At 29.3% G+C, this 7,500-nt stretch overlaps 1 protein-coding gene across 1 annotated transcript in view; it reads left to right on the top strand.

The window, feature by feature from the left end:
• The window catches only part of LOC145254796 (uncharacterized), a 73,955-nt gene that overhangs the window by 14,974 nt on the left and 51,481 nt on the right, over positions 1-7,500 (top strand). The gene's annotated exons all lie outside the window — the stretch shown is intronic.

The following is a 7,500-nucleotide window of genomic DNA, read 5'->3' as shown; positions in this document are numbered from 1 at the left end:
TTTTTTTTTTCACAAAATCAAGACAAAAATATTGGAGTGACAGCAACAAATTGTGTACTTTCATAATACTTTAAAATCGTTTCGTGACTGTTCAGGCAATTTCAAACGACATAAAGTTGTCGAACAGTCACGAAACGATTGTATTATAAAATTACAGAATGTGCTGTAATATATATATATATATATATATATATATATATATATATATATATATATATATATATATATATATATATATTTGGTAAAACTGGTAATTAGTAAAAGCCTGAATAGAGTGCTCAATACAATTGCAGAGAAAATATGTGTTTTATTTTTTATTACCGTTTTATCTATTTATGTATATATATATATATATATATATGCATGTATATATATATGTATATATATATATATGTATATGATATAAACATCAATATTATGTTTCTTTTACACCGAGTATTAGAATTATAAGAAATTACATTTACAAACACTTGTACACACACACACACACACACACAAACACACACACACAAACACGCACATACACGCACACACACACACATATATATATATATATATATATATATATATATATATATATATATATATATATATATACATCATTTAATCACATTAATTAATATATGAAAATATAATTTATGCGTAAATGTTCAGTATCAAGCCTGACAAATTCTCACAAGGATGAAACGCAAAATATTCTGTGTAGCTTAATTGCCATATGGAGATGAATTTTGTACTTGTAGATTTGAATTTCTGGCCATAATAGAATTCAACGACACATAAGCAACTTGTTTAAACCTTAAAGAAGAAATATTAACCAGTTGTTAAATAGAAGATAGTAAATATATGGCCATTTAATAATAAAAATAAACATTAAAAATCTATCGAAAAAATGTAACTAAAACTTATATTATTGTATTAGACAACAAGCATAAATGTAACTAGAAATCGCAAGATTCAATCCTTAATCAACCCAGTAACAAATGTCTCTTTTTCATTATGATTTAAAATGACGTTTCCTAGAATCAAAATACACCGACATAGGCAACTATTTAACGTTACTTAGACAGCAATTAGATTAAAAAAAAAAAAAAATGGCTAAAAATACCAACGATCTCCTTTAGGTTTTAAAAGAAATGCTTACAAATACCAACAATCCCTTTAAGTTTAAAAAAAAAATATCCTTGTCAAAGTTTTCGCACCGAGAGACCTCCTTACGGTTATTTAAAAAAGCAATATATATATATATATATATATATATATATATATATATATATATATATATATATATATATATATATATATATATATATATATATATATTTGGAAACATTTCCTTACAGAGGTACTTATTTTATAAACTTTTTTGTAAATATTATTCTTTATATTTTTTTAAATCTTATATTATACTGAAAAATTCTAAGAAAAAACAGCTTTTCAAACTTATAGTAAATTTTTCCCTTATAAAAACCCTATACAATATATAAAAAATGTAATTACGATTTTTCTTACTATTTTTCGTCTTTTTACCATTTAATCAATTAAAAAATTATTGCACAATATTTTAATTGTATCACATAGATATTTTTATCATACAAATAAAATTGAAAAAATATCTAATATTTATAAGATAAACAAAGGAACGAAATTCCACTGAATTGTTTTTTTATCTAGCTATATTTATACGAAGAAGTTAAAATTTGGTGTCTTCTTCCCTCGCTCCCTCTCTATGATGATAAGCAGACGATATCCGATTTTTGTTTTACTTATTTCTCGATTGTTTTATTTATAAATATCGAATGAATAAAAGGATATCGTTTCGGAAACGATCGTACATATTAATTTGATTTTGTCACGTTTCCTCTTATGAAAACTTGATTGATAATTCCACAATTATTAATCTACCACACTGTCTATTTATATAGCTCTAGGTAATTACACCTATTGCGCTTATCATAACTGCAATACTCCGAGCACAGCACCTTAAAATATATTTTACTGAGACTTTGCTCATTTAGAACATGTCTATTACACTCTATAATACACACACACGCGCGCGCATATATATATATACGTATATATTATAGCTATATATATATATATATATATATATATATATATACACACGAGGTTCCTTTAATAAATTTTCAGATATTTATTCGTATGGGCACTTTTATTGAAAGTACACGCATTAATCTTTAGTCTCCTAAGTAATCTCCTTCGGCAGCAATGTAATTGTTTTAACTTTCCAACAACTTATGGAAACTTACCCCCCCCCCAGAAAAAAACGGACCCCAACTCTAATTAGGCCCCGTTTCTTAGTGTTTTGTCCGAATGAAATGAAACTTTGGTCATAAGTAGTTTATTATATTCAAAACATCACATCAAAACACTAGGGTATTTAGCCTTTTTTTTTCTCCGTTCTACAGCATATGTTCTAGATGACCTCCATTTAGTTTTGTTTTATTTTTTGGGTAACCCTGTATATACATATTTTTTGTTGATTTTTTTTATATTAAGGTTAACGTCTCCGCCTCAGAGATCCAGGTGTTTCTCTTAGGAAGTCGCCCATTTTTTTTATTTGGACGTATTTATTTATTACTTTTTAAAACAGTAATCTACGGACACGCGTGTTTCGGAGACCTACTCCTCTTCAGCGTAGCTTGACTGTCGTTGGGATTCGAACCCCGGACCTTATGTATTTCAGTCCAGCGCTCTAACCTATTACGCTATGATGCAATAGACAATTTACTATTTAGTTGTTATCGTTTATCTGTTTATGTAGTTTTTGTTGTTGATTTTTTTAAACGATATTAAGGTTAACGTCTCCGTCTCGGAGATCCGGTGTTTTTCTTAGAAAGTCGCCCATTTTTTATTTGAACATAAATAATAAATACGCACACACGCACGCACATACATACATATATATAGATATATATCTGTATAAGCTATATATATATATATATATATATATATATATATATATATATATATATATATATAAAGTAATTATCATATATGCTTTCGCACACACACACTTATATATATATGAATATTATTATTTTATTATGCATCTACAATAAAAAATTTATATAACTCTCGTCGGTATTCACTTTGTCAGTGTTCAATACGTAAGTGGAATTAAATTGTAGTTTGTTAAATACATGGAAATTATGCTAGACAGAATTTTTCGAGTTTCATCTCCGTAGAGCTACTTAAGACTACTGTAGTAGCCTGATGAATCCCCACGAGGATAAAACGCTGAAAATTTTGAGTACCTTAATTGCCATATCTATTTTTAAGCTTACTATACATATGCATATATATATATATATATATATATATATATATATATATATATATATATATATATACATATTTATATATATATACATATATATATATATATATACATCTACGTACATCTATATAGAAAGTTGTACATACGCACACAGATATGCATAAATGAATAAACAACAGATATGCAGATATGCAGTTCTAAAAAAAAAACTTAGAACTGCACGCCTGTGGAACTCTGTTCCGTCTGCCTGCTTCCCACCGGACTACAACTTGGATGTCTTCAAGTCTAACGTTAACAAATTCCTAATGAACCGCCCCCTTTAGTAAACACTTCATCAAATCTCCACACTAACGTAATGTACTTGCAATATACCTTTCTCCTGAGTGGCTTCCGGGCCTTGATAAGTGGTGATCACTGTGTAAAAAAAAATATTTATGCACAAACATGCACACAAATTCAGTGATGTGTGTGTATGTGTGTGTGTGTGTGTGTGTATGTGTGTGTGTGTGTGTTTAGTATACTATAAATATAATTATCTTATTCAAGCTACACGGAATTTTCAGCCTTTTATCCTCATGTTATTTGTCAGATTCAAAATAAACGCAGGGAATATTAGTAGAGGTATAGCAATATATATTTTTAGAACTCAATATATATTTCTACTAACATATTTAGCACTGTTAAGTAAACATTGAAAATGTATACATAAAATCTTACATCTTATAATTTTTTGTGAATTCATGAAATAATGTATATATATACACATATATATATAATTATGTACTGTAATAATTACACACACACACACACACACACACATACAAATATATATATATATATATATATGTATGTATTATTTAGACAAAATCTTCTGTAAATATCTCCAGTACTTACTTCGGCTGTGTTCAATACATAAGTGTAATTAGGTAGTACGTTTTGTAAATTTATACGGCAATAAACCTGCATAATATCTTCACCGGTTCATTCCCGTTGGGAACTCTCAGGCTAGTGTATTAGCCTGACGAAATCATCACAGAATTTCTCGGGCTTCATCCTAATGTCAGGTTATTTCAATAGTCTGACGCATTGTTTCATTGCTATATATATACATATATATATATATATATATATATATATATACATATATATACATATATATATATATATATATATATATATGTATATTAAAAACTATATATATGTGTGTGTGTATATCAGTCTGCGTCTGTGCCTTTATGACAGTACCTAGCGTGTCACCGTGATTTTGCAGCATTTTTCAAATGTCATTGATTATTCCGAGGTTAAGCAACGTTGAACCTGGTCAGTGCTAAAATGGGTGACGATTTGGGAATTCCAGGTGTTGTATATGCTCTCCTCTTATCTCGGCATTGTTTCAAGCAGTGCAAATTCAGGAGAGGTGTAGTTGTGGACTGCGCAACATTGTCTCATAATAACAGCTAACTTTACAGGAATGTCCATTGTCTCTTTACAGTGAACGGAGGCATCGATATACATACATATATATATATATATATATATATATATATATATATATATATAATTTATTTATACAAACATTGATGGCTACATATGTGCATACATGTTTCTATAATCACCCGTTATTGGGGAGATTACGTCTTCAGGCCAAGAAATACCTTCGAATCCCAAGGTAATAATCTCCCCAATAATGGGGTATTATGTAGCCATCAATGTTTGTATAAATAAATTAAATATACCTGCTCTGTTTACTACATGAGCACTTTTTGGTAAACACATGTTGTTTCATTGGATGAACTTCTAGGAAACTAAACTCTACTGCCATAATATATATATATATATATATATATATATATATATATATATATATATATATATATAGAGAGAGAGAGAGAGAGAGAGAGAGAGAGAGAGAGTCGAACTCTGGACATTATGCATTACAGTCCGAGGCCATAAATAAATTTACTGTTTATTTGTATCGCTTATATATTTACATGGATATATTGTTGTCATTTTTTTTAACCATAATACTGTAAACTTAGTGTTTTCACCTTGAAGATCGCGTTCTTAGGAAATCGCACATATTTTTATTTGATTGTAAACAAATAATATTTTTTTTTTAATTTAATTTTATTTTTTACAGTAATAATGCATGTTTCCAGGCTCTACCTCTCTTCAGCATATCCTGACTGTTTCTAGGAATCAACCCTCGGACCTTATGTATTACAATCCGGCACGTAATCCATTACACTACGATGCCATAGATAATTTTATTCTTTATTTGTATCGCTTATATATTAACATAGACGTGTTGTTGATATATTAAACGATAATACGTGTATAAGCAATTAATTATACATATATATGCACATATATATATACATATATATACACACACACAGATATATATATATATATATATATATATATATATATATATATATATATTGGTGAGGGGACGCTTCCAATATTTTGCCTGATTCCGATAAAATTACTGATTCCGTACTAAATTCCAGATTCCTATACAATTGCTGATCCAGATTCTTTTTAGAGATCTCTAAGTGTTTTACAATATAATTTTTATTCATTCCTGATTGCTGTAAAAAAAATTAAATGTGCAGATATTTTTTCAAGCGTAAAAATACACTTGTGGAAAATGATCCATAGATTTTTGTTTTAATAGTAGTTTAAAATCGATAAATTTTTAATATTTATCATCATCATTATGATGACAGTAGAAGATGTTGCTTTCAACTAAATCAAATATAATAGACAATGGAAATAAATCGTTTTTGGAATCGAAAAATACGCGCAATTATTTCTGATTTAGATACCGATTCCGTTGCCCCTAACGGTTTCGATTTTTCAGATTTCCAATTCTAATTAATCGCCCCAAACCTAATATATATATATATATATATATATATATATATATATATATATATATATATATATATATATATTTATATATATATATATATATATATATATATATATATATATATATCATAACAAATAGTTAATAAAACATGTTAAAAAACACTTTGAAAAAGAGTTAAAAACATATTTAATTTTAAACAGGAAACACAAAATAAGTGGATAGTCCTTAATCCGCGGAGTTTCGAATAAATACTTCCCTTCTCATCAGAGGGTAGGAATTAGCAAAATGCGGGATCGGATTTTGCACGCAAAAGTATTTGGTGAAAATACAAGTAAGTCATAGATCTTATTGGTAACAAATAGTGAAGCAGAGGGAATAGGGTGATTTCACGTGAATGGATAGTCTGGTGAAGTTATATATATATATATATATATATATATATATATATATATATATATATATATAACGCTTTTGACAAGGTACGAGACGATGGTCTTCTCTGGAAAATCAGATCATATGGTGTTACTGGACTAATACTGAACTGTATTAAATCCTTCTTAAATAAGAGAAGAATGCAGGTTGTACTCGACGGTTGTACATCTAAACAATATGATATAAATGAGGGTGTACCTCAGGAGTCGATCCTTGGACCGTTCTTATTCCTGATATTCATAAATGACCTTCCTGATAAAATTGTCTCTCAAATATTGATATATTTGCTGATGACACCATGCTCTATAACGGGTGCGAGTGAAAAACGAATGAACCCATATCTAAGGTAATGGCGGAAAATCTAGGGGAAAACCTCAAGTCTGTGGTGGAATCGTTACAAAAATATATAGTAGCATTCAATGCTGCCAAGACTAAACTCGTTTCCTTTATAAATTACAAGAAACCTTCTCAACCACCAATAGTTATGGCTAATGACACATTATCTGAAAGTACTTCGTTCAAACTTCTCGGTTTAACGTTCACAGGGAACATGAATTTGAACAGCCACATAGAGGATATTGCTGCTGCTGCTGCTGCTGCTGCTGCTGCTGCGAGGAAGGTGGGTCCTTGTATAGAGTATTGTCACATTTGGTGTGATGCATCTGCTACTAGTCTCTCACTCCTCGACAGGGCTCAAAAGGGAGCCAACATAATAGGGCTAAAACTGTCAGCTAGGCTTCAACCCCTCTTCCATCGACGAGATGTTGCATCCCTTGGCGTGCTTTACAAATATTTTAATGCTATATGCTCCGACAGACTACAAGCTCTTGCCCCTCCCCTTCGACGTAAATACCACCTACAAACCAACAAGCAGCAAAATCACACCCCT

The sequence above is a fragment of the Euprymna scolopes genome, chromosome 30 (assembly GCF_053919585.1).
Source record: "Euprymna scolopes isolate OS-2025 chromosome 30, ASM5391958v1, whole genome shotgun sequence".
NCBI classification, from domain to species: domain Eukaryota; kingdom Metazoa; phylum Mollusca; class Cephalopoda; order Sepiida; family Sepiolidae; genus Euprymna; species Euprymna scolopes.
This window is presented reverse-complemented; position numbering and strand designations above follow the sequence as displayed.